This window comes from Mus caroli, unplaced genomic scaffold (assembly GCF_978045245.1).
Source record: "Mus caroli unplaced genomic scaffold, Mus_caroli_1 scaffold_6, whole genome shotgun sequence".
NCBI lineage: Eukaryota > Metazoa > Chordata > Mammalia > Rodentia > Muridae > Mus > Mus caroli.
Window position 1 is genome coordinate 54,498,294 of NW_028227261.1, and position 27,974 is coordinate 54,526,267.

Genomic DNA, 27,974 nt, shown 5'->3' on the forward strand with positions numbered 1-27,974 from the left:
TTTTTATTTCCCCTTTCCTTTATTTCCTGCCACAGTGAGATTTTTCTTTAAAATGTCCTGGTAAAGAACTGCCCCAGAATGATGAGGTCCTGGTCCTCAGTGGTCAGAAGTGCCTGAGGGGTCTTGATAAGGTCTCCCTGGGTGCAGTAGGTGGACAGTGGTTGGTTGGGCCTGAGTCATGTGTTGGAGTCAGACAAGACTCTATAATCATTTTGTTCATAGAATAACTGACACAAGAGGTTTCTAGACACACAAACTCTATTAATGTGTACTATATCTTGACCTGGTACTTTAAAAGTTTTTAAAAAGAAACCCTGGTAAAACATAACATAAAAATTGTCGTGCTAACCTTTGAAAAGTGTTTGTTGTGTAGGAGGTCTCCAGAACTTTTATCTTGGATATGGAAACTCTGTACCTGCTAACTAAACAGTAACTGCACATTTTTCTCCTCCAGCCCCAGAATTCCATCAGGTCCTTTCTGCACCTCATACAAATAAACCAGGAGTACATATTAGCCGTTATATAAGTGGTGTATTTCATTTAAATGTGAAATATGTTCTCAAACAATATTTTCATATAGGAGAATTTCCTTCATTTTCAAGAATGAGTAATAGTCTGTTGTGCGTATGTGTCTGTTTGTTACTGTTCATCTGCTTGTCTATAGATGGACATTTGGGTTGCTTCCACCTGAAAGCTGTTGTGAATGATGTTTTTATGAACGTGGGTACAAATATATGAGACCTGTTTTCAACCGTCCTGTGAACTGACAGTCTTATAGATAATTCTAATTTAGACAAGTCCAAAACTGTGATCATCTTTTCCCTTGAAAACTATCCTTTATCTTAAATACACAATGATGTTCTTTGGTGTGTTTGGCCTTGTCCTGCCATGGATACTGGGCACCAGATTTTGACTTGCAGTCCCTAATCTTCCTGTCAGTTCATGAGTCTGTTTACTCTCAAGATGTTCTTTGAGTAAAGTGTTTTGGAGTCGCATGAGTGGCGATTGCTGTGAGGTGACTCCGTTTATCCTCTTACAATCTGGAATGAGTACAGATGTGTTCACAGCCTGAGAGGTCCTGTAGAGAAGTTCATTGACTCAGCCATTTTCAAATCTGTCTGGCTATGGAATCATCTTTTTAATTAACACACACTAATATATTAAGGATAAAAGGCAGCTTGAGGTGCTCCTTTCTACCTTACTTCATTTGTTGGTTCTTAGTTTGCTTTATTTATTATTTTCTATTGATTGATTGTCCTGGGAGTGGACCTGTAGCCTCCTGTGAGCATTCTACCCCTGAACCACATCCCGGTCACCTATCTACACTTCTCCCTTCTCTATGCCTTCTCTACTATAGCTTGTTGTGCAAACTCGAAATCAGGGATTTTCAGTCTTTCTCCATTTCCGACTCTCTTTGGCAGTCGGTTGGGGAATAGCATTTGGAAGACAAAGTGAAACCTGTGTGGTTCTGAATCACTCATGGCTCTGCAAGAAGTTTGATCTTGTGTTTCTGACTAGCAGTATCAAGTGCAGAGACTTGTGAGGTGGGAAATAGCTTTGACTTATCTAAGTTTACTCACCTGCAAAATGTGGGGGGGACAGGAGAATCCACCTTCTAGATTTGTTGTGGGTCCTTGTGTTTCAAGCAGTGTCTGATATGTGTATTTATGTGCACCCCCTATACCCCCCACCAACATTTCCTCTAATTAATGCTTTTGGTGTTCTGATGGAGGAAAATATAGAAAACAGAACTTTATTTATTAAGTTTGAATAGTCAAAGACTAGAAAACAAAAAACCACATGAGGAAACACTGGAAGGAAGTGAGGTTACACATGCCTGGCTGACTTAGAAGTTTTTAATTTTTATTGAGTCTTTAGTATTTACTCCAGAAAGTATCAGCAGTTGAGAGTGAGAGTTTCAGTCATAGCTACAGGACTTGGGACAAGTTACTATAATACCTTGCCAGCCACCACTTGCTTGTTTGTAGAAGTGGGGCTGGTTATACTTGCTGGGTCTAATTGAAATGCTAAATGAGATAACCTGCACAACCCAGCCTGTTGGCAGGCAGGCAGGCAGTAAAAGCCTTCCAGGCGAGAAGAGGATCCCTTTGTGGTCACTGCTCAGCTCCAGTGTGTCTTCTTTTGTGAGTGGTAAATCTCCCTTTAAGGCTTCCTCCTGTTGCTGGTTGTTTATGTGTGTGCTTGTGCATGTGTGTGTGTGTATGTGTGTGTGTGTTTTCTTTAGACTTATCTTATGTGTATGAATGTTTTGCCTGTACCTGGTGTCCATAAAGGTAGAAAGGGTATTGGATCCTCTGGATCTAGAGTTAAGAATGCTTGTGAGCTATGGTGCTACCATGCTACCGTGTAGGTGCTGAGAGCTGAATCCAGGTCCTTCCTCTCTCTGCAAGAGCAGCCAGCATTCTTAACCACTGAACCATCTCTCCAACATCTGTTTTGTTTTGTTTTAGTATGACTATAATTCTTTCTCAGTGTAGCACACTGCTACCAATGGGTAAATTTTGGGTGGTAGCCCCAAGACAACGGCTCTGTTAAAACTCAGTGTTTGGCAACATATGCCTTCTTTCTCTCTTACCCTGAGTTTCACAGAAGGGCTCTTCAACAGGCTCATGCCCCTCCTGAAGTACTTTGCTCCATGATCACTTTCCTAAATGCCAAGCTGGGCTCTTGTTAGATTCCAGAGGATTTCTAGAGGCAGAAATGTACAGAACCATTGCTTTCTTCCTTGCCCAGCTCTTGGGAAGTTATGTCTAAGAGCAGTGTTTCCTTGTACAGTAGGAATAAGAGCTCTGCCAACTTTCTTAAGAGTTCTTAGGTTTTACTGTTCAGAGGTAACTGCTTTTCCAGGACTAGGGATGGACAGCCTGCCTACCATACACAAAGACTTCATGGGCATAGTGGCTAGAATGTAAGAGATAAAGGCAGGAAGATCAATAGTTCTAGTATTATATGCTGGATAGGAAGTTCAGGGCCAGCCTGGTAATGACAAATGCCTTTAATCCCAGTGTTTGGGAGGCCAACCTGTTCTACCTAGGGAGCTCCAGGCCAGCCAAGAATTGTACCACCATATACCTTTTTCCTTTCTCATCTCTCTCTTTTTTTTTTTTTTTTTTTTGTGAAAAATTGAGGTAAAGAAAGCTTTGAAAATATTCACCGTGTTCACAGATTCCTAAAATATTTGGTTGGTCAAGATGAAACATTGCCATTTTAACTTTTCATTTCTGATCGTTTAGTGTGTGTGAGAGGAAAGGGTTTCTAAGGGTGCTGTGACATTGCCTGTCTAAAGTGCTTCCCTGGACATAAGAGATGCATTTTTTTTTCAGATGTAGATACAAGTTATAGCAAATTCTTGGCTCCCTTAAGCCCTTAGGGATGAATTATTTTGGGAAAACTTAAGTTTTCTGGATGTTGAGAATTTGTTCTTATAATAACCATATTTTAAAAACTCTGAGAAAGTTCGAAAGTGCATTTGCTTTTCCTTCCCACTCATGTTTTGTCCTTCAGGTTCAGTTATGAACATGGTGATGCTGAGCTCTGTGCTCATGGGGACACGGCATCGCCACAACAGGAAGACCACCCGTGAGTGCTGAGCAGGAAGCACCAAATCCCTCCACACTGCACTTTATTTTCCAGACGGCTGAGATTGAAAACCTACTTATGTAATAGAAATTCTCTCCAGAATTGGATGAGTTCTCCATTCACATGCATATGTTCCTGCATACTTGCTCATATATGCAAGTGCCTGTGTGGCTGACAACATACACACATGCATCCACACATACACATGTACACATACATGCAGGGTATTTATTCCACCATGAAGAGCTGTAGCCTAGAATTCTTGTGCTTTCTATAGTTTTTCTGTTAATTCCATGTTTTCTCAGGGCTGGTAGTATGTCCGTGTGTGGGACCAGTTCCTGAGGACTCTCAGGCTTGCTGTGTAGCTCCAGAGAGAAGTACTGATGGTGACATGAGACACTTGTGACTGTATGTGTAGTCTCTGAAGCCTTTCCTTGGTGAATATGTATTATCTGTGTGCTCCAAATTGTGTATTGCGTGCCAGCCTGTTTTTAAAGGAGTTATTGAGTCACCTTGTTTGGGGGAACACTGCCTCATTCTTTCTCTAGGTTCAGCTTTTAGTGATTTGTGACACATATACGTCAAAGCTATAGTGCTAGGTAGATTTAGAGTACAATTTAGAACCCCGTGGTTTCTGTGGATTCATTTAAAGCCCTGTGTAGGAATTATATTTTTAAACATAACCTTGTAAATAACAACATCTCCTTTGTGCCCAGATCCTGTTAGGCTTGGTTTAATCTGTGAATCTCTATGTATTGATATCTCCATTTAAAGAAAAGGGAATCAATGTTTGGATAAATCAAGTACCTTGTTCATTTTGTAAATGAGTAATTCTTTTCTGACATGAAAACTTATGCCTTTTCATACGCAAAAAAAACATACTATCTGCTAGCATCAAACTGGAAACTGGTGATGTAAGCTTCTGCAGGAAGCTTCGCTGGAAGAGTGGAGCTGGGATGCTTTTCTCCTTGCTGCACATTGCTCTTCCCAGCTGTGCCTCACTCTGTGTGTTTATGCTTTTACTTATGAACCACCTGGCTCGAGGGCTGACTGCAGCTTGAATAGTGTGCCATGGGTACTAGGTGTCTTGAGGGTAAAGTATATTATCAACTTTCAGGTAATAATTCTTTGAACTCATGAGCCAGAAGAATTTCTAGAAGAAGGATGGCTGGTAGATTTCTAGCTGAACAATCTCTTTAACACTAAATTAACTATAACGTTAAGAATGTATTCCCTGGTAATGGGCAAAAAGACACCATAGTGGTGGTAGTGCTCTTACATCAGTCAGGGCAGAGCAGATGGCAGTCCTTTGTTCATCCTAGCTTGATATCTAGCTTGGTGGTCAAAGCTGTCTTATGCCTAGGACTCATCAAATCAAATCAAATCAAATCAAATCCAGGCAGCACAATGCAGGAGGAGGAAAACAGACAGAGACCTATGGACTGCTGACCCATCCACGGACTGCCCACAGCAGCACAGGAGGGCCATAGATAACCACTTGCTGCCTCACCATGCAGCACAGATGGAGGATCTCATGCAAGGGCCCCCCAGCCATGTGGCCAGCCTACAGTGGATGCCAGCACAGTGTACAAGTATGTGCTGGTCAGGTAGGAGAGAAGGAGAAGTGGAGCGTTAGGAAAAGAGATGGAACTGGAGACTGGAAGGTAGAGAGGAGGAGCCTAATGTGAGCCACCAGCCCTGCTACCTGGAGCCATGGTGAAGTCCTAGCCTAAGCTGATGCTGAGTTGGGGCAGCTTCTAGGAATCACATGGATGTTGAGGGGCTGTTCATAACTTGCCCTGCCTGTCTCTGGATGCAGCATACTGGAGAGCTGGCCCTACCTCTGCAGCACTCAGAAGAGGGGCTTTGTGCCTCACCCCAGAAGCACAGTGAAGCTGGCCCTAGTGGTGATGGTGGTGGTATGTATGTATGTGTAAGTGCTGACCCCTTCACTCATCTGCCATGGGGTGACATTGGTGTAGAGATGATTGCCACTCCATCCCCCACTCCTCCACCTCAGTCAGTCAGGAAAGCCACCTATTGGGTCGTGAGGTAGGAGAGCTAGATCTGCAACCCTGTAGCCCTCATCAACTGCAGCACTCAGGAGAGAGGGCTCTGTAACCCTCCTTGGCAGCACAGTAGTGCTGGCCCTGGTCAGGGGGGCACAGGTGACCCAGCCTGAGGATGAGGGTGTGGGTGCAGAGGTGATGTCCCCCTACCACCACCTGTGGCAATCAGGAGACCTGGCCCTGGGGTCTAGAGAGCAGGTGAGCTGACCCTGTCTTTGCAGGTTACAACACTTAGGAGAGTGGACCCTGCACTACTTCTGGGCAGCACAATCAAGCTGGCTCTGGTGGAGGTGGGTATAGGTGAGCCACCCCCCCAGAGTGAGAATGTGGGAGAGTTGGCTCTACCATGCCACTGTCTGGCATGAGGTGGCATGGGAGCAGGGGTGATGATGCCCTCTCCCTCTTGCCACCTTCAGTAGCCAGGAGATCTGTCCCTGGGGTCATGAGAGTGGAAGACCTAGCCCTGCCCTCTCACTAGCTATAGCACTCAAGAGAGCAAGTACTGCACATTGCATTGCCTGGGCAACACAATGGAGCTGGCTCTGATGGCAAATGGTAGGTGGGCCAGCCTAGAGGGTGTGAGAGCAGGAGAGCTTGGGAGAATTGGCTCCCCACACCTTGACTGGGCAGCATGATAGAGCTGGCTATGGAGGCGTGGTGTGAGTGAGCTGGCCTTAAGGGCATGTGAACAGGAAAGATGACTTTGCCTCCTGTGGATGGTGGCACTGAATGACTTAGCTAGAACAGTGCTGGAGAGCTTACCCTGGTATGGTGACCTGCTCAGCCACCATCCAGACCCAGATCTACAGATGTGAATTGGCCCATCCCAAAATCTCTATCATCTGCAAATGGATGAGATGCGTGAAAGGGCTAGTCCTGCTGTTCCAAAGCTGCAGGATCTCCATCACACAGGGCAACAACAGGATAACCAGGAGGAGTCCTGATGAGGATCCAATGTTGATAGTGTCATAGAAGCCAAAGATCTCAAACTAGACTCATGATTCATACTAATGAATGTGTACAACTGAAGATGTGTGGACAGAGGGATATACTGGGACAACTGTGAGATACTACAGCTTCCACAATGACGTGTTTTCTAAGCTGTTGTTGTATGTGTGGGTGCATCCGTGGATTTTACTTTTGGTGGGAGTCTGCAAGGGCACAGGGTGGATACAAGGGGACAGGGAGATGAGTGGGGCTGGGGAGCATGATATGAAACTCACAGAGAATAAAACGTTAAAAACAGGTTGTGTGTGCAGAGGTTTACAGTGCTGTTCTGGGGACTCTAGGAAGCCATCCTAAGATGGCTACTGTTATCTCCCTCTACCCATGCCACGTCCTGTGTGGACATGCAGTCTTGAGAAGAGAGATTTCAGGGAACCTTTGCTTCCCAGGTTGTACAACAAATTTAAATTTATTTTTTGGCAATGAACTCAACTTTAGTTGAGAAACTCACAAGTATGCAGTTTTGTGTTAGTTTTTTCCACTGGTAGTGGTTTTGAACTTTATAGGTGGTTCTGGAAATGGGAAATAAAGGAGATAAATAGCTCTGATGTCAGAGGAACAGGAAGAGTAAGATCAAGTAGGAACAGCCCCAGCAAATCCAAACCAATTAGCTTTATTCATAATGCATTAAAGATAATCAAATATACATCTCAGAGTCCACTAAAGTTGTTCTTGACTTGAAAAAAGTAATGTCTTGTATTTTCATATATCTAACTGAATGTAAAAGAACTGGCTTCTCAGATGTGAAACAGCATTCGTTTAATATATTTTGTAGGCTGGGCATGGTGGCATGTGCCTATAACCCCGAACTCGGGAGGCTGATGCAGGAAGACTGTGAGTTGGGATATGTAATGAAACGGACTTAAAACAAATCTATACACACAAAATTGTACTTTGTGTTTTTTATCAAGGAAAATAATTTAGTGTATACCGAAGTGACCTGCAGATGGACTATCTCATCTAGAGAATACCAGGCTTCCAGTGAATTGTGGCTAGTTCAGTTCTCTTCAACCTGAAGGATCGAATCCAATACTGAAAGAAATACAACAAAGCATTTTTCAGGATCCTGTATTTTTTTCCTTGGAGAGGGGGATTGTTCCATGAGTGATTTGGGATATAATTACTGCTCTAATGATATTCTATTGAATGCCTGTAACACACATTTTATCTTTAAAATCAGAGTTGGAGTTAATTGGGAGTATCTTTTATTGTAGAATTAGTCACTGGCATTAAGTGACGGAGGGTGACATGTTCAAGAAAGGCAGCAATCCAGGCCTAGGATGAGTGCAGGCTTCCCAAGAGAGAATCACAAAGAAAACTTTGTTTTGGGCTGGGCCAATGGCTCTGGATAAAGTGCTTGCTGACATTTGAGGTCCTGAGTCGTTGTAATGGTGGCATGGGAACGTGTGTGTCTGTCATCTCACAGCGCCTGTGGGGAGCTGGGCTGTGGAGGCAGGAATATCCCTGGAACCTTGGTATATGTAATAGGTAGGGGATGAACCTTAAACCCTAAGACCAAGAAGAGTTAAACCATAAACTGTAAAACAAGCCTGTCTGAAACAAGGTGGAAAGTGAAGGTTGACATCTGAGGTAGCCTCTGGCTTCTGCACCTGCACCGTGATACATGTGTACCCACATTCACACACAAGTGTGCATACAGGAGCACATCATACGCAAGGGCAAATGAAAGATTAAAAACACCTTTGTGATAATAATTGTAGGCTGGCAGAAAGTTGCTAAGGTATATAGAGAAAGTCTGTTCTAGAGTTAAAGTTGAACATAAGCAGAAATCTCTGAAGTTTTAAGGGCATTAGGCTTATTTAAAAAAAAAACAAACAAACCCAAAACCAACGTAAGATACTCAAGGTGGTGTCTGAATCATCCTTTGGAACTAGTTTCTGAAAGGCTGCAGGCATAAATGCAATAATAGCGAAAATTCAGATGATAGACTGTGATGTGATTTGTAGATGGAATTTTCCTAGAATCCAGAGATGCCACTGGGAGGTTCCTGTGGTGTTTCCCCATAATATGGTTTGTCCTTTGAATGCCTGTGAGCCTCTTGTGGGATGTAGGCTCCATGGTGTCAGAGTAACAGGTGGTGGCCAGGAACCAGCATTGCATTTGATCAGCTACCGAAAATAGCAAAGGTTACTCAGGCTTCATGAGGCCCCGAGTCCAGCCTGGGATGGGAGTGTCAGCCCCAGACTGTCGTCAACCCGACCTTCTCTTTGTGCAGTGTGGATGGTATGAGCCTATCTAGGGTTCCAATTTAGGATGTGCTGCTCTAAGTGGTTGTTCATACCAATCGGGTTTAACCTTGTGAAACTTCCATTTCCTTTATAAAATGTCAAGTATCAGCAAGTTCATACAATTTAGCTTTGTCATATTAAGAATTCTTAAAAGGTAGAGTAGCATTTTCTAAGGAAACTAGCTCTCTACCTCTTCCTCTACCTCTTCATTTACATAGGAGATGGAACACTCACATGTGTTAAGTGATTAAGCAACCTAATATCTTTATGATCCTATGGGAATTTCTCCACTCACTCATTTACTCATTCATCAAGTACTTATTTTGAGACCCTGTAACCCAGGCTGTCCCAGAACCACTATCGGTATAGTTCAGGCTGACCTTGAACTTGAATCCCTCCCAAATGCTGGGATTATAGGTGTAACACCATACCTGGTTTTCTCCTTTTTAAAGACCACTGAGCTGCCTCTTACTCTCACTCTAGTCTCCAAGCTGTGATGTTCCCAGCCTTTCTGTTAGGTTCCTTATGTAGTTACACTTTTGAGAAGTCTTGGGGGTCTTGACAGTGACATGAGGTGCCTCATTTGACTGGATGGAAATATGAACCTACATAAAAAAAATGTAAGTATTTATGTTTACGCTCTTGGAGAAGCCAGAGAAAGATATGGGTATCTTCCTCTATTGCTCTCGGTCTTATTCCTTTAAGATAGGATCTTTGACAGAACCCTTTCAGTTATGCTGGCCTAGCTGGCTGGTGAGCTCTTTAGCTCTGCCTGTCTCTGTCTCCTAGGGTTGTACTTACACGCACAGCCATGTCTGTTTTGTTTGTTTTATTTTTTACATGGGTTCTGGGGATTCAAAGTTGTGCTCTTATGTTTGCAGAGCAAGCACTGTCTTGTGAGACACCTTCTAGCCCCTATTTTTTTAATCTTAAATATCTAGCATAGTATATATGCTCCTGTAATTTTTTGGAAATGTGTAGTTCAGAGCAGAGATAGAAACTTATTGAGCCTACTGGTAAAAATGGGTGTTCTTGTCTTGGAAGAGGAAGGTTGCTGCTTTCTCTCTCATTCTGTCTTCTATGTGCTTGAATTCTGTCATGTCCAGGATGGAAAGAAGGGATCTGAAGATGTCTCTCATCAGCCTCTTGCTTGTTGATACTTGTAAAGACCAGGCCTGGTAGGGGCTTGGTGAAATGGACAGGCTGAGAGGTGTTCTTGGGCCGCTGAGTCTTGGCCAGATCTTCTAATATCCAGGCACATGGACTGTGTTTAGGTTGTCCCTCAGGGTTCTGTCAGGTTTATTTAAACATCATTTTAACTCTATCCCCAGCTCCCTAACCTCAGCCTCAAAGATACCTCAGGTATTGTCAGATCTGGAAATGCTCGATAGTCTGACTGCCACTCAGCTGAGGTGGAGGGAAAGACAGTCTGTTGGGGACTTGACTTAGAATGGGTTACAGCCTGTCTTCCTGGTTTTATCCTCTGATAGGCAGAGAAAGGAGAAGGTCAGAAATGATCTATGATTAGTCTTTTCAGCAGTCTCCCAGGATGATGGTTAGGTTTTGGTCATGGGGAACAGGAGACTGGAAACCAGTTCATTTTGTGTGTGTGTGTGTGTGTGTGTGTGTGGGTGGTTGGGGGGCCAGGATGAAGGATGTTAGGTGCATCTTCTCGTTTTCATTGTTAGAGGGAACAGAGTTCACCCCCATGTCAGATTGAGGATGTGGGGAGCAGTATAACCTGTGCCTAGGATTAAGTTGCTGTTATAAGTGGACCATGAAACTCCTGCTAGCTACTATAGCTAGTGCTGGGAACACTGGGGTTTGTACTAGTCAGTCTTTACCCATCTGCTGACATGACAGTCTAAGTTACCCACTTTGTGGAAAGAAAGAAAATAGGATACAGCCTCTGCATTAAGTTGGGTAGTGGTGATATGAATGTGTTTGCCACATTTCTGCAGAGACTCAGAGAAGAGAGTGTCCATGTTTTATAGGTAACTCTGGAGACTTACCCTTGTTATAGACTGATCCTTGATAGATACATCCTTGACCTGAGCTCCATCTTGTTTTGAAATGAAAATGCCAACCCTTCCCTGCTAGTGGTTTTTCCTTGCTGTTCTGTGGCCTCATTATGATGAGTCACCACAGTCACTGTTTGCAGGATGCCTGCCAGATGTTCCCAATGTGAACACACTCTGCGCTTTCCTGCTTGGCTGTTCTCTGTGGCTCCCTGGCAGGCCCTTGCTTCCCTCCTCAAAAAGCAGTGGCACTGTAAGCGGCTTCATACATTGTGCCATTTATTGTGCTGTTTTCCAAGCAAGTTTTGTAGTTGCCAAGCTGAAGGAGATTTGGGAGGGGTCTCTGAGAATCCAGTAACCTCTTCAGAGCTGGTGATCAGGAACAGGGACTGCTTTTGATTCCTCTCTCTTCTCCATGCGCTTTCTGCTTTCTAGGATGCCCCCGGCCCTTCCATTCCCTTTATCCACTTCTGGGTTTTAGTCAGCATCTACCTTTCTTCATGGTGTTTATTTCATAGTCTGTGAGTGTCCTAATTCCAGAGGGCTCCTGTATTTACAATTCTTTAGAGTATATGTATTTCTACTATATTCAGATGATCTCAAGAGGAGAGGAGTGTGGTATGTACATCTTTTTATTCATATTCATTCCCCCCCCAAACACAATGTCTTCATGAGGTCCAGATTAGACTCTGGGTTCAAATTCCTGAAGGGAAGCTATGCCTTATACTGACTTGATTGCACTGTTTATAACATTAGTGATTATGGGGAGTTTGGAATGTTTCAGGCCCAGAACCTACAGTTTGTCTTTAGTCTCCTTAATCAGCATTAATTGCTCACCTCTGTTATATCTGACCCAACATCCTTGTGACTTATCATGTGAAACCTTTTGGGATATATTAACAGATCACAAGCTTCTACCAACCAAAAGTTAAAAATGTCATCGGATAATATCTGAGGCCTATAGCAGAGATTTCCCTTTTGGATACAACCAGCCTTCTTAGCGTGCACACCAATGTATTTATTTATAACTTTGTTATCCTTATTTATGACTTTGTTACTGTAAAAACTTAATGAAATTATTACCTTGTTGGAACATGTAATTTGGGCTAATCAAAATCTGTGCGCTATGACTTCAAAGTCAACTTTCATTTATAGCATTAATATGAGAACTGTGTTGTCAGCAGACTGAAATATGCTATGTGGTTCAGCTGGCCTTGAACTCTTGACCCTCTTGTTTCAGCCTCCTGATTATAGGCATTTCCTACCTGCCATGCTCAGCTTCCAGCAGCATCCCCAAGGAAGGAAATAGATTGCATTTTGCAGTACTAGAAATACACTATTCCCGTTTTAGGCTAACTCCATCCTGCGATGGCATCAGTGACAAGAAGGTCCTCAGGGCTAGAGTTAATCCTGCAGGCCTGTGTTCAGGCTCCTGTGAGGGGCCAGCAGCATCATACTGCCCATGTCATTGAGGGAGGCTGAGGGGAGGAGAGGGCCTCAGGTAGAGAGGTGGTGTCCCCAGCAGTGTGCACGTCCTCAGAAGTCTCCTCACTTCCCTGGAGCCCTACCCAGAGAACGGTGCATCCTGTTGAGGCAAAGACTGCTCAGGGCTGAGAACTGCTGTGTTCAGGAACGGTTTTCCTGAGCTATAGATTGTTCACATCTGATACCTTGATGGTGACTTTTGTTGCTCTAGATAGCTTCCTGGAATCTAAGAATCCAGAAGTTCAAAACCACACTGAGGAAGGGAGCTCTGTGTTCTGCTACACCAGGAAAGGGGAGGGGGTACATTTTCTTAGCTGTGGGAATTTCAAGAAGTGGGAATTTCAAGAAGCTTGGCTTCTTTGTATCTGAGTTTGCTTATTTATAGGGTTGAAGTAACAGAGGTAGCCCCTTTATGTGTCACTGCGTAAATGTGTAAAATGTTTGGCATGGCTAATAGTGCAGTTTTAATTATATTTATTTGCGTGCATGTGCATATGTGTGTGAGTGCTCACACACAGAAACATGCACTCTCACAAACACGAGCATGCAAGAGCACACGGTCTTTATATTTTTCCATGGCTGCAGGCTGTATCAGCAACGGCTTTTGACTTTTAGCAGGGATAAAGAGCTTTGAGTTCATGGTGGATGTACTAGCTAGTTTTATGTCAACCTCACACAAGCTAGGGTTATCTGAAAGGAGGGACCCTCAATTGAGAAAATGCCTCTGTAAGATCCACCTGTTGGGCATTTCTTAATTAGTGATCGATTCCCAACACATTGTGAGTTGGTCACTCTGGGTTCTATAAGCAGTCAGGCTGAGCAAGCCATGGGGGCAAGCCAGTAAGCAGCCCCCCTCCATGGCCTCTGCATCAGCTCCTGTCTTCTGGTTCCTACGCTGCTTGAGTTCCTGCTCTCACTTTATTGCTTTTGATGATGAGCTGTTTTATGGAACGGAGTGAAATAAACCTTTTCCTCCCCAGGTTGCTTTTGATCATGGTGTCTCATCCTAGTATTAGTAACCCTGACTAAGGTGGACATGTTCTCTTATTTCCTTTGCTTTACCCTCAGGATGTTACTGTGGGAGAGTAGAGTAGTCAGAAGTCCTCAGAGATGCCTTGGAGATTGTTTGATGATGGACAGATGGTTTCACCGTTGTGTAGATTTAAAAAGCAGAGGAGCATTAGTTAATACTGGAAGTAGCTGAGCAGCTTGTTCTGTCTCTGCATCTTCTGCAAGCCTTCAGAATACACGCTGCAGGGAAGCTTAGCAAACACGTTGACTTTTGTAGCGGCACATCCAGCTTAAGTAGCTTTTGTTAGCTGCGAAACCAGTGAGTCAAGCTGAACACACTTAGCTATGTAAGTAGCCTTGGATTAAACTGTTTATGAATCTTGATTTCCCTTTTTATAAAGTGACGTGATGATGTTTACCTCAGAGTAGTGTTAGTGTGAGTAGTAGATGAGATGTAAAGAACCTATCACACTTGGGAGGAAGAGGCAGGTGGATCTCTGTGAGCTCGAGGCCAGCCTGGTTTACAGAGCTAGTTCTAGGACAGCCAGGCTACACAGAGAAACTCTGCCTCGAAAGCCAAAACAAACAAGCAAACAAAAAACTTCTCAAAACAACAAAAATATATCAGTGGATAACAATGTGACTGCATTGCATAATAGAGCTAAGACTGTTGTAAGTGTATTGTCTGGATGTTACCCTTCAAAGTCAGTATCCATTTAGAAAGTATTTAGGTTGCTTTAGCTTGCCTGTCTTCCTGCCTGCCTGCCTGTCTTCCTGTCTGCCTGCCTTCTTCCTGCCTTCCTGCCTTCTTCCTTTCTTTCTTTTTAAGGCAGGAGGAGAGAGAAAGCAGATTCATACAGTTGAGGGGGGAAGGAAAGGGAGAGGGGAGAGGGAGAAGAAGAAAAGGAGGAGAAGGAGAGGGAGAGGGAGAGGAAAAGGGAGAGGGAGGGAGAGAGGGAGAGAAGAAGAGAGAAATAGAGATTGAGAGTCACATCCCCAGAAGTTGAGTTACCTGATGTGGGAAGTGAACTCAGGTCCTCAGCAAGAGTAGCATGTGCTCCTAACTACTGAGTCATCTGTCAAGGCCCATGTTTACAGGGATTTTTTTTTTTTGCCCCCATTATGAACAACACACAATAATACTCAGGCTGCCCAATCTCTGTGTGTTTTGTGTGTTCTTAGGGTACATTTCTGGGAGTAACAGAAGTGCCTGATTTTCGCCCTTATTTCATTATCAGATTCAGATTGTCTCCAGGTAACCTTTCCCTCTTCCACAGCAGTGGGAATAGGCAGCTGTGGGAGGGTAAGGAGAATGTGGACTTCCTGCCACCTGGTAAGCTAAGAGCAAGGGCTCCTTAGGCATTGGCTGAGCTCCAGAGGCAATGGCCTAGGACCTAGCCAGTCAGCCTTGTGCCATATTGGCTGGGTGAGGTGGATTCTTGTTTCTGCTTTGTGGGTGTAGAAGAGGTATGGACTTGGCTGAGTCACACTGAGTTATAGGTCTAGGTGTTTGCTATAGGTATGGGAACCTCACTGTTGACAAGCAGAAAGGGAATTCAAAGTTTAGTTAATTTGTACTTATTTTTATTGTGTGTGCATGATGAGCGTGCGTGCATGTGTGTGTGTGTGTGTGTGTGTGTGTGTGTGTATGCACACAGCATATACATGGAGATTAGAGGATAGCTTTCTAGACTTGGTTCTTCCTTCCACCATGGGGTCTGGAACTCAACTTGCAGAGGTGCTTTTACCTAGTGAGCCGTCTCAGTAGGCTTGTTTGTTCTTGGTTAGGCCCTCTTTCACCAGGAAATGTAGTCTTTGAGGAGCTCAAGTGAATGGGGTGGGCAGCTAGTACAAGCCCATCTGGAAATGCCTTCCTCTAGGGATGTTAGTACCTGCAGAGAACCTGCAGATCAGTCGAGTCTGATGCTAGAAACCAAGAGCCTATTTCAAACCCAGTGGAACGTAGTGTTAGGTCTCAAAGAAACTCAGGACAAATGGGTTGACTGAGGTGCCTATTATATATATAATATATAATATAACACTGGACACCAAGACCTCAGCATCCCAAGTACCTTCTGCAGAGCTCTGGCTCCTCTCCCTGCTCCTCACCCATCCCCTAAACCTTTCCAGCCTGTTGAGCTTTGTTTCCCTTCCCCCAGCTTTTCCCTCTGTAACCGGGCTATTTTGGCCACATGCTCTCTTGGCTCCTCATCCCTTCTCTTGTCCTTCTCTTTCCTCTTTTTCTTTCCCTGTCCCCCACCCCCACCCCCATTGCCCGCTCTAGTCTGCTGGCCATGTTCAGTCTGGACTCTTCCACATGCCTCTGGCTGTTTGCTCCCTCATATCTACACTAAATAGCTTCTCCCCAACCATACTTAGGAGTAGGCATATCCACCTTTGCATTTACATAAAACCTAACGAGCTTCTCAATGAGACTAAGTGTGTATACAGTCATAGATTAGGACTCATACCTACTGAAAATAATCAAGAGATCAGTGCAGGGGCCTATACCAAAAGCAGTTGGGGTGGGCGTACAGGCAGCAGAATTGTGGTAATAAGCGCTGAACTTTGGCTTGAGTTCTGAGACTATGTTGTGAGTTTAGTTTTGGTTGCAGTATATAAGAGGCTGGTTTGCATGTGTAAGTAATTGCCTATAAGAATAGTTTGATATTTACCTTGTGATTTTTTTTTAAAAGGATGCTCTTTAATTTAAATTGACCTAGACGCCTGAAAGATGGATAGGTGGAATCTTTTGTCTCAAAGAAGAATCTTGTTATTTAGCAAATGCTTCTGGTTTGTCTCACAAAATGCAAAGTGGATGATTGAGTACGCTCATTCCTTTATTATAGTACCGCCTTCAAAATATGCATCTGTTGTTGTGTAACTGGCTATTCTCTGGGATAACAGCACAAACCAGCAGATGTGTGTGTCTGCTTGGCCTGACCTTTGATTGAACGTGCTACAAGTATATGATATACTTGCTGGAACAATTTTGAAGGAACACGGTACAGGCTAAACTGGAAAATAATAGACACAGCCTCCTTTAGAATCAGTGATTTATTCAGTATTCAGAGATAAGCTTAGAATCGTTGAGAATAGCTTTGTTTTGGGGGTAAACAAAAAGGTTGTATATAGAATATTTTCCCCTATAAAACTTAATTTTGTACAGGCATATTTAATTTGAAAATTTGAAGTATATATATTTCATAATGAAATTTGACTGCTATAGCACCTTGAATCCTCAGAATACAGGTTGAAAAATCTTCATATTACTGCTGTGCGTGCATGTGCGAGCGTTCGAGTGCCACAAACCTAAGCTTCTCTAAGACATTTTTTTTCCTTTGCTGAACATTTGGGACTCCCTGAGGAGGTAGAAAGGACACTTGAGTAACAGCCTGCTCTTGGTTTTTGCCTTTGCTCATCTTCAGAGCATGGTTGTCTGGCCTATTCTAGACACCAAGATGCTGGCTTTAGGGTAAATGGCCTGAGCCTATACTTCTGGTGGTATTTCTTGATCTGAAATTGTTTTCATCACTTTTTAGTGCTTCGAAACTTATCCAGACCTGAACTTTCAGGTTTCTCTGCTTTGACAGGCAATAACACCTTATCTGATACACGAGGTGGATTAATGAGTGCAGTGAACTGACTCCTGGCTCCTCCTCCCTGGGTTGGTGTAGCATTAGTTTCCCTGGGATTTAATGCGCCTCTCTCAGATGGATAGTTCAGGGGTATTGGGAGCTACGGGCAAGGTTGTATTCTTAGTAGGCATCTAGTACAGGATATTGGGTAACTAAGGACCTCATGATGTCTTAGAAGTGCCACATGTACAGAAGGCTGTCGTGTGAAAGGTGGAGAAGGGGCCCGAGGAAACTGTGAACAGAGTGCTGTGAAGGCTCCAAAAGTAGGTTCTTTCTTTCATGTGAGCAGTTAGGAACAGCTTGAGTGGACAAGGGAAGACTTGAAGGGAGGAGCGGAACATTGATAAAAGGGCACCTCTCCTGAGCCAGGTCATAGGTGGACAAATATCAATGTGCTGAGAAGCTGGAGCACAGGGACCAAGCCACTGGCAATATCAGGGAGGCAGGAACAAATCAAGCATGTTCAAGGTGATAGGCTGGGGCCAGCACCCAATATGCCTGGGTACATTTTCATGTATGAGGCCACTGTGGGCATGGTATACACAGCTTAATTTAAAGACCTAATTTGTGAGCTCTCTCAAGCCCCTGTGCTTCTGGCTGAGGAAAAACAGGGTTTTTAAAATTATTATTAATCAATTTTTAAAATCTGATGTGCTTTCTGTGTGTCTGCCCACCTCTGGAGTTTACACACAGGCAAAGTATACTAGAGAAGGCGCCATTGTGACTACTCTGTCAGACAGGCATTTTTATAGGTGCCTACAGATATGTAGTATGGGTTTGGAGCTAGATCTGGGCTCTCTGTCTCTCTTTGGACTATGAGCCTTGGATTTAGGTCTCGTTTAGTCCCCTGCAAAGTAGGAATTAGCGTCTTGCCATGTCATTTTGAGAGTCAGGTGTGTAGTAGCAGTGTGTGCCTCAAGTCAGAATAGGTGCTCAGGTGGTGGGAGTAGGGACTCCTGGATGCCAGGGTAGAGAGCTTTGCATCCCCATCAGAAGTCTCTTGAATTTATTGATTATCTTTTCCTTTATTACTGAGGTTAGGAAGCCTAATCAGTTGGCAGAACTCTTTGAAGTCATTCTGGGATGGATTTTAAAGCCATTCCCAAGCTCATAGAAACCATGCCACAGAGTGTACTTTTGTTTGTTTCATTATGAAATTGTCATTCAAAGTCCCCTGTTGGTACTAGTTCACTCTGGGTGTACATGTGCTTGGATGAATATGTGGTGACATATACTATATATCCTTATCGTATCCACTGTGATAGTTTTGTACAGAGAATTTACACTGCTTTCACAGACTTTTTTTGTGCTCTCCTGTCCATCTCCTACCTCCCATGTGTATTTGCTGATGTGGTCTTGGGTGTTGGTTATTGGGCAGGAATACTAGCAGCCTGTAGAGTTCTCTGAGTGTGACAGGTCAACACTTCTACTTCCTGATCTGAGAAAAGCTGCCTGCCTTTTGCTTGAGGGTACTGACTTTGCCCGAACTTCTCAGTTTCTCAGATCTACTGAACACCTACTTAGGGACCAAGTGTTCTAAGGTTACTGCAAGAAGTTTTCTGGCAACAAGACTGTGGCCTTCTGAGATGGCACAGTGACTGTTCTGCCATGCCTTGTTATTGATGAGACGAGAGGATCCTGATACTGTGAAGGCTGAGCGAGCATGCTTACAGATCCTATAGTGCATAGACCATCCCTGTGAAAGGAATGCTTTCTGCTAGCTTACATGACTGTCAGATGTCTCCTCAAACATTCTTGCAAGGAAAAATTCCTGTTTACATGTTTCAGAGTCTAATTCTATTTTATATAAAGCAATTTTTGCACCATTTTGATTTACTTGAATATTCCAGGAATGTTGACTATATGTGAGTGAATATACTCTTACACAATTTCATGTTACTTTGCTTGAATATTTTTGTAAATAATTGTGGTTTTGTCACCAAAAAGGACATGCCAGGATCTGTCTGTTTTATTACTATTATACTCATGGTTATTCTACTGTTGCTGAAAGTGAGAGACTCATTATGCCTTCTAATGTACTCATGACAGAGCAGATAGTTATATATTGGAGTACATATTCTTAATACTTTTTGTTAAATTCTCCTGGATAGCTAGTTTTATTGATTTCTTTGAAATTATATGCCATATGTATTTTGCATAAATTTAATTTTCATTTCAGGGAAGTAAAGAGGAGGGTATGAGAAAATAGAAGCAGGAGTTGAGGGAATGTTGGGAATCATTAGTATAATGTACTGATTATATTAGTTTAGACCTGGCCAAGTTCTAAGAAGTATGTGGGAAGAGGTTAAGTCATGACCTTTGTGAACTTGACTCTAAACTTATTTGAATGAAGAGTGCTTCTTAGCTGATGGTTTTAAAGGTTTAGAAATAAGGACTACCTGAATGGAGGTGGAGTGCTTACAATGGTTTTGTCACTATACTCCAAGCCAGAGACTCTCCTTTGTGGCAATAGGTTGTCTTGTGGCTGAGCTGATCTGCTTTGGAGAGAATTGGAGTGCTTGTGTGTGGTCTGATAAGTTAAAGTTTCTGTTATTTCTCCAGTCACCGGTTTTACCTTTTCAGATTTCTGCAGTTCCACTCAAGTGACGTTCTAGAACTGTTTGCAGTCTTGATGTAATTGTACACTTTCTTTCTTGGTGATGGTAAGGGTAGAACCCAGTACCTTGCACATACTAGGTGAGTTTTCTATGCTGAGCCACACCCCTTGCCAATGAGCTAAAATAACACAAGTGAGTGGGACTAGAATTTAGAGACTCAAAAAGAAACTTTCCCCACAAGGCTTTAAACTGCTGCAGGTGATCTTGACATGGGAAAGTGTTTAATGAAATGCTGATTATGCTGTGTGCCGTTGCAGGCTGCAGTTGCTAGGAGTAGGTGGAGGAATAGGTGGGTTGAGGTGGGCCTGGGCGTGAGGGGGGCACTGTAGAATAGAGTTAAAGAGCTGTGTGTGCCCACCAGGAGTGTCCATGCTTCCATTGCCCAAGCAATGCTTTGCATTCCAAATTTACACTTACAGTAGTTGATAGGTATCTTTAATTCTGTACCTGATGGAGCTTTCCTCTCTGCTTGGTCTTTGGCAATAGTAAGATGGTAGGGAGATGGTACTGGAGATGTGGAAGTGTGAGTCCACAGAGCTCAAGTACCCTTGGTCACACTGCCCAGAAGAGGCAGAGGAAGTTTTCCCAGATTTGATTGATGCTAACTGCCACTTGTGAACATTTGTTCCTCTCTCCATATATATATTAGAATATTTATTTTATGCATATGAGTAAACTGTAGCTATATTGATGGTTGTAAACCATCATGTGGTTGCTGGGAATTTGAATTCAAGGACCTCTGCTCACTCTGGTTGGCTCTGCTCGCTCCGGCCTAAATATTTATGTATTGTCTTGTTCACCCACAATTTTCTATAAAAATCACAAGGTAGACCTCATCTGATCCAAGACTGGCAGATTTGTTTTTAAAGCTTGACAAGTAGATTTCTGATTGTGATTTAGTGACTGTGGCTAGAAGGTTCCAGATCTGCTAGGAACTTAGCTACTCACAGTGTTTGACAAGCATGGCTACTGAAAGCCTAACTACTACTGAGTGTTTAAAGAGTGGCAGGAGGGGAGATCTTCCTATCTCTCAGCTTTGTTACTAGTCAGCTGTGAAGTTGCTTGTAAATTGAGATTAATAGATAAGTAGCCTCTATGCTTCTGTCTGAGGCTTTGGAAATCCCCCCATTGTGATTTCTTGTAAACTTGGCTGGATAAACTGACAGGGGATTCCAGCTATTTATATATAATTAAGAGTAAGGAAATAGTAAATTTCCAAATCCCCAGCTACTGTAAGTTGTAGCTGCTAATGAGATAGCTGGTCAATTCAGTGAGAAATACCTTGATCCTGTACATTAGTTGTTCTTAACTTGTAAGTCGTGACCCTCTGGGGATTGAAAGGCCCTTTCACAGGGGATGCCAAAGGCCATCTGCATAGCAGATATTTACATTACCATTCATAACAGTAGCAAAATTACAGTTATGAATTAGCAATGAAGTAATTGTATGGTTGGGGGTCACCACAACATGAGAAACTATTTGAAAGTCACAGCGTCAGGAAGGCTGACAGCCACCACTGTAGAGGAACAGTCTCGTTAGTTGTTCTTGAGTACCTAAGCAGGGAGAATATTTTATGGTAAGGTTTTGCTTTTATATTGTATTTTCTTAGAACCAACCAAATGAGGAACCTCATACCACCTTTTGATGTTTAGGGAATTTTTGTGTGTGAAGGGGCTGCTGCCAGCTGTGTCTCTTAAGAGGACTGGAATATCTCAGGGTTTACCTCTGGAGAGAAGGCTTAGAGCAGTGCTGCCCCTTACTGCCCGTTCAGTCTAATTATGTGATCTTCTTGGCTGCACTGGTTCCTTATGATGGAGCCAAGGCTTTCTATTTGAGGGCAGATGTCAAGAATTGCCTTCTTAGGCATGGAACAGGGGGTGCATTTGGTGTCGCGTACAAATGGGCAGGCTGCATCTTTTTCTGTCTGACACCTCTGTGTATCCCTGGTGTTTCTGTCTGGATCATCTCTCTGTTTAGGCTTCTGTTTTGACTGCTGAGGCTGAGAAAGGTGATAGGAGGGCTGCGTTGGATTTGGGCATAGAGCTGTTACTGCACTTTGGCCGAACTGACTCTCATTCTTCCTTTTGGAAAGAGACAGGATTTATTCCCTAGACTTGTGTGAGATGGGAACAAGGAGTGGTGACTTTTTAAAGTGATAACTTCATCTTTTCCTTACCCCAGTTTTCTCCTAGTTTTTCTCTTATTCCCTCCCTCTGCCCTATGTTTGGTGTCTGTGTAGGAAGAGAGTATGCATGTGTGGAAGTCAAAAGTTAATATCAGGCCGGGTGTGGTGGCGCACGCCTTTAATCCCAGCGCTTGGGAGGCAGAGGCAGGCAAATTTCTGAGTTCGAGGCCAGCCTGGTCTACAAAGTGAGTTCCAGGACAGCCAGGGCTATACAGAGAAACCCTGTCTCGAAAAACCAACCAAACAAACAAAAAACAAACAACAACAAAACCAAAACAACAACAACCCTCCCCAAACAAACAAACAAACAAACAAAAGTTAATATCAGGCTCTCTTCTCCAGTCACTTCTTCACCTTATTTTTTTAGAAACAGACTCTCACTGAGCCTAGAACACACTGTTTTGGCTAGATTGGCTGGACTGTGAGCCTTGTGACGTGTCTGTTTCCATATCCTACTTCTGAACTATAGCTGAGCCTGACTTTTTAATATGGGTACTGGAGACTTAACTCAGGTCCCCATTCTTGTACAGTCATCACTTTACCCATTAACTCATCTCCCCAGCCGTTGATTGTTTTTTTAGGCAGGCTCTCACATTATAGGCTAGATTAGCTTTGAATTTATGGTGTAGCTATGCTGGCTTGAGCCTTGTAATTCTTCCACCTCAGTCTTCCAAGTGCTGGGATTACAGTGGTGAGGCACCCTACTCAACTGTGTCAGTTTGGTTTAGCTGGTTGTTTCTTAGAAGGAAGCCTCTCCAGCAACCCAGGGTACAAAGGAGATAAGAAAGGGACAGAGGAGTCAATGTGCTTTTGAAAAATTGAACTCCTTAACTTAGTAAAATAACAAAAGAATCCCAAAAGGTTAGTTAGGTTTTAACCACTCTGCCCCCAAGCCGTAACTTATTTTCAGATCAGAAACCAGTTTGGTCAGAAGTGGACAGGTCTCACCATTTACCTGCTGCTTAACCTTGAATCTTCCCGGATGACATCAGTACAGTAGCATCTTCCTAAGCACTGTAACAGGTTGTTGGGAATCAGTTTAGTTAATCGATGTGTAGGTACTGCACAGGTATCAAAGAGTCACACAAGCTGGAAAGGTAGCGAATGTATTTTCAGGTGTCTGAAGTCTAAGCCACCTGCTTATGGAGATGTGAGGGAGGCACATTTTGGGTTTTTTTTTTTTTTTAGATTTTTTATTAGATATTTTCTTTATTTACATTTCAAATGTTATCCCCTTTCCTAGTTTCCTCCCTGAAAATCCCCTATCCCCTCCCCTGCTCCCCAACCCACCCACTCCCACTTCCTGGCCCTGGCATTCCCCTGTACGGGGGCATAGAGCCTTCACAGGTCCAAGGGCCTCTCCTCCCATTGATGGCTGACTAGGCCATCCTCTGCTACATATGCAGCTAGAGACATGAGTCCCACCATATGTTTTCTTTGATTGATGGTTTAGTTCTAGGGAGCTCTGGGGATACTGGTTAGTTCATATTGTTGTTGGGAGGCACATTTTTAACTTGAGCCCTTATAGTTCGAAGGCAGCTTTCCTTACTGCTGAGTCCTGGGCTGATTTCTTGGAGTATAGCCAGAACGAGCTATACTTATTAAGAGCTTTGGCAGTCTATGAGGTGGGCTTCCTGGCAGCAGAAGATGAAATGATAAAGGAGTGTCTCATTGTATTCAGATGTGTGAGTCATATACATTTATGATTTACTTTAAAAAATTGGACCCATAATAGAAGTGGGCATAGGTTCAGCTTCCCCCACCCCCCTGCCCCCGGCTTTGGAAGTATTCAGGTTAAAGGTTACTGGACATGCTTAACTGTTTTAAAGCATAACATTAATAAAAGACTTTTACAACTAAAACTGTGCCTAATTTGAAATCATGTATCTTAATTTTCTTAGCAGCAGGAAGTTAAGAGACAGGTCTGTGGGCTCCTCTGGCAGTTCCTCAGAAATAAGAATTCGTCCTCATGCACTTCTGACCTTCAGGGAATGTCACTGTTGTTTATTCTGTCTACTAGTTTTCCAGTGGGGAAAACTGAGGACCAGGAGGCTTGTCTGACCTACCCAGAGCCAGAGTCAACAGGCACAGACAAAGTCAGAACTCCTTGGGCACATCCACCTTGCCCAGGGGACGGGCTCCCCAAGATCCAGTGCTGGACAAGAAGCCGCCTCAGCCTTCCCCCTCAATCACTGTTACGCTTACATTACACTTACCCATAACCTGCCTCCGTCCATTTCAAACTTGGAAATGCTTCTCAAGGATTATCCTTGATAGCATACCTCTTTTACTGAAGGGTTTTTGCTTGGCTTAGTCAGGAAACATCACAATGAATTCTCCATATGGAGCTAGCTACTTTTTTTCTTTTAGTTTATATTCAGCTTTATTTTTAATTAACTATGAAGAATACTCACCAAGAACTTAGAAAAAAAAATGAAAAGAGCCCTTAAAAAAATAGTTCCCTGGCAAATGGGTGGGTGGGTGGGGGGTATGACTGTGCTGAGAGAAGAGAATGTTCTCCATGCAGTGGATGCCATTTTGTCAGTGACAAAGATGAGGCACTTCTGGAGCTCCTCCAGCCACATGCCCAGAGGCTCAACTGCCCTCTCATGTGAGATGATTAGTGTATAGTATTGGTTTTAAAGGGAGCCTTGGCCAAGGCTTATCACGGACTCCATGGAGTAAAGCACTGGCCTTTTGTGCTCATCATAGCTAGCTGGGAGAAGGTTCACAGGATTACAAAGTCCAGCTCCAAAGGCAGCCAGCCAGGTTTCAACAAATGATTCATCTGCTGTTACAGTGGACAATTTATATCCATTTTGCATCTCCTAAAACTGCACATTTTCCAGGATATCATCTGCAAACTGTCCAGTGTCTCCAACACATAGGATTGAGACTCTTTTCACTTATTTTAAAGATATTGTCATTGTTCTTCATTTGGATGCTATTGCTGGTAGCCACCCTATTGGAGGTTGATGAGGACATAGGTGGAGGTTTGGACACCGGTGAAGTATTTCATGGTGGCTGGAGGTGGAAGACTGCAGGTTCCATAGAGATAAACTTCTTGATCTCATGGTGCAACTTTTCTGTTAATCATGGACGTCCTTTTTTAGCACCCTTTTTTCCCAGTGCTCCTCCCCCCACCTCTGGAAGAGCACCCCATTAAGAACTCTTCTGAGACAGTATGTCAGATCCTGTCCCCATTTTCTTAGGAGTCATTTGAAGTCTGGAAGAGGAACATCATTAGGAAAAGTAATGTTTTTTTGTTTTGTTTTTGTTTTTGTTTTTCTGTCCTAAGTTTGTTATCGGAAGCACACACTGACTGTGAATAAGGACAAACTGGCAAAGGGGATTCTTGCTCTGTCAGAATTTAGAAGGTTGCTACTATTTGAAACCACCTTTAAAGGAACGCACAGTATTTTTTAGCTGGAGAGGACAAGGTAATTGATGTTGATGTATGTCTACTTACCAGTTCCATTGGGTCAGAGCTTTAAATATTAGCATCTTGTTAATGTCTTTGTTTTTATGCTATTTTCTTTGAGACAGGCCCTCTCCATGTAGCCCAGACTGGCCTTGGATTCATAGTCCTCCCACCTCAACCTTCCCAGTGCTAGAATTGCAAGCTGTGCTACTGTGTTCAGTTGGGAGGGGATTTTTAAAATTTGAAAACCATGTCAACATACAGAAGATTACTTGAAGTATAACTCTACAATTAAAGAAAAATACCCACATGTCCACCAGTCAGATTTAGAAAAAGGATATTGCTGGTATCTTAGGAAGTCACTCTATCACATTTTCTCCAGGATAGCAGCCATACCTACCCTTTTCATTAGTCATTTCTTTTCTTAAGTAAGTGCAAGCCCCAGGATATGTAAGGAATGGGCTGTGTGCCCTTGCTAGACAGAGGCTCCTAGAACAGCTTCATGGCCACGATGAAAGTCAGTAAGTACCCCTGCATCTGATTAGATTGGATGTAGAAACCTTCTAATGAGGTAGCTATGTGAGCAGGGCTTCTCAGAGTTTGAGGGCCTGGAGGACTGAAACAGCTGTTTGGCATGGGAGAAGATGTCAAGGGGAGGGGCAGCTCTTCTTAGCTTTTGTCCAACTCTCCACCATAGGCTAAAGTACCCAGAGTACTTTAGTAAGATGCTCTTCATAGAGTCAGAGAGTAGACATGGAGAGAAAACTAGAGTCCTGACTCTCTAAGCTGTTATAAAGAAAAGTCTTGTTTAGTTAAGAATGTAGCTCAGAGCCACCCAGACCTTTGGGCCCCTGACACATGTCTGTAGGGATCTTGTTGATGACAGCTTTCAAGAAAACATTCTCCTTACGCCATTCTTTCACAGGGTCTTGTTTAGCCCAGGCTGGCCGTGAATTCTTGGTCCTCTGCCTCAGCCTCCTAAGTGCTGGGAATGCATGTGTACCACTGTGCTTGGCTTCATCTCTCTCTTGAACACCACTTTCTGAAGTGTGGACTGGTTATGGTGGGCTGTGACTAACACAGACCCCCATCTTCATCTCTCTCTCTCTCTCTTGAACACCACAGTCTTAATATGGGCTCACGGTTATGGCAGATGGCTACCACAGCTCCCATCCTGAGCTCTCTACTCTAACCCAGCAATTCCTGGAGCCTGTCTTGCTTGGTCATTTCTTGTGTGGACTCTGATTGCTTATTAGCTTCTTGGAAATTTTTTTGAGATATTTCATAAATACTGATTGACTCTGCCTTTTTATCCGAAATTGGTGATTTGGCTGCGTATGAGTTTTTAGGTTGGGAAATTTTACCTTGAGAATTTTGAGGACCCTGGATGGTGGTGTCCTTGTTTTCTCTGCAGTGCAGTTGTTTTAAGGCCTCTTAAGTATTTTACGTCTTGATCGTCAGCGTATGGTATGCTCCATTCGTCATCAGGAGATTACAGACTTGTTCCTAGTGTTCTGTGAATCTCAGGAAAGCCCAGAGCAGGGCTGTCTTCCTCTCTTATATCAGCCCTTTCCTGCTGGCTACTTTTGGACTTGTGTTCTGGGAAATGATTCTTGCTAGTCTTTGCTGATGGTTTTCATCCTTCTGCCGTCTCTTGTCTTTCCTTTAGGAACTAAGATTTGTCACCATCTGGACTGATCCTCTTTTTATTCCTTTCTTGTCTCTTTTCAAACACAAACAATTAAGGCTAAACCTTGACCAGACTTTTGAGTTAAGCTTGTAAAAATTAAGGTATAATCTGTGTGCACCAGAGTGTACAAACCCAAGTGACTGTGCTCTGTTTTGAGAGTTGTGAACACAACAGAACATCACATCAATTTAGAAAGTTCCGAAAGGCCCCCTTTCAGTCTGCCTTTTTCATTTCCGTTTTTTTTAAAGCGGTTGTTTTGTTTTCTGAAATGCCACTTAAGAAACTACTCTTCCTTCTTGGCAATTTTTCTTTTATCTATTTGAAGAGTTTCACATTCTCTGTGGAGGCCCCCCCCCTTTTTTTTATACTGTGAGTTGCCTTTCTCTGTCTGCATTGGCTGCTTTCTGTAGGCAGCTGTTTACTTTAGCTGTTTGCTAGGGGTGGGTGTTGAGCTTGTGGCTGTGGCTTCTGAACTTTGAACTTCATTGGTGAGACTGGATTGAACTATTAGCCGTTAGTGTTCTGAGGTCTCTTCTGGTGAGATGGTGCCATTTCTCCTGTTTCTAGAGTTGGGGAGTGGCTGCCACATCTTTGAGACTGTAATGAGGGTGTAGTTTGCAGCACCCAGAGTTTATGTACAGATGTTTGATGTTCTAGAGGTTCCTCTGGCTTGCCTGGCATCTCTAGTCTCCATATCCTTCCCAGAAAATATGCCTGTAGACTCGTTATTCTCTAGTCACAGCTACTAGCCACATAGCAACCATTTGGCTTTGTTTGTTTTGGTACTAATGGTTAGACTCAAGGCTTTGTTCATGCTGAATATGTGCTTCATCACTGAATGACACCCTTAACCCTCATCTCATTTTGAGGTGATTGATATTCACTAAGTCAGTTCTTTGGGCCAGTAGCCCCACTTTCAGTGCTCAGTGGCCAGCTGTTAAGACAGGACAGGCACAGAACAGTTTGTTATCATGGAGAAGTGTAC

General features: G+C 43.4%; 1 protein-coding gene and 1 non-coding gene across 2 annotated transcripts in view; both read left to right on the top strand.

The window, feature by feature from the left end:
- The window catches only part of Jak1 (Janus kinase 1), a 112,064-nt gene that overhangs the window by 18,425 nt on the left and 65,665 nt on the right, over positions 1 to 27,974 (top strand). The gene's annotated exons all lie outside the window — the stretch shown is intronic.
- On the top strand, positions 4,831 to 4,972 carry LOC115030983 (small nucleolar RNA SNORA48). The gene has a single exon (XR_003836576.1). It is a non-coding gene; the product is annotated as a small nucleolar RNA SNORA48 (small nucleolar RNA).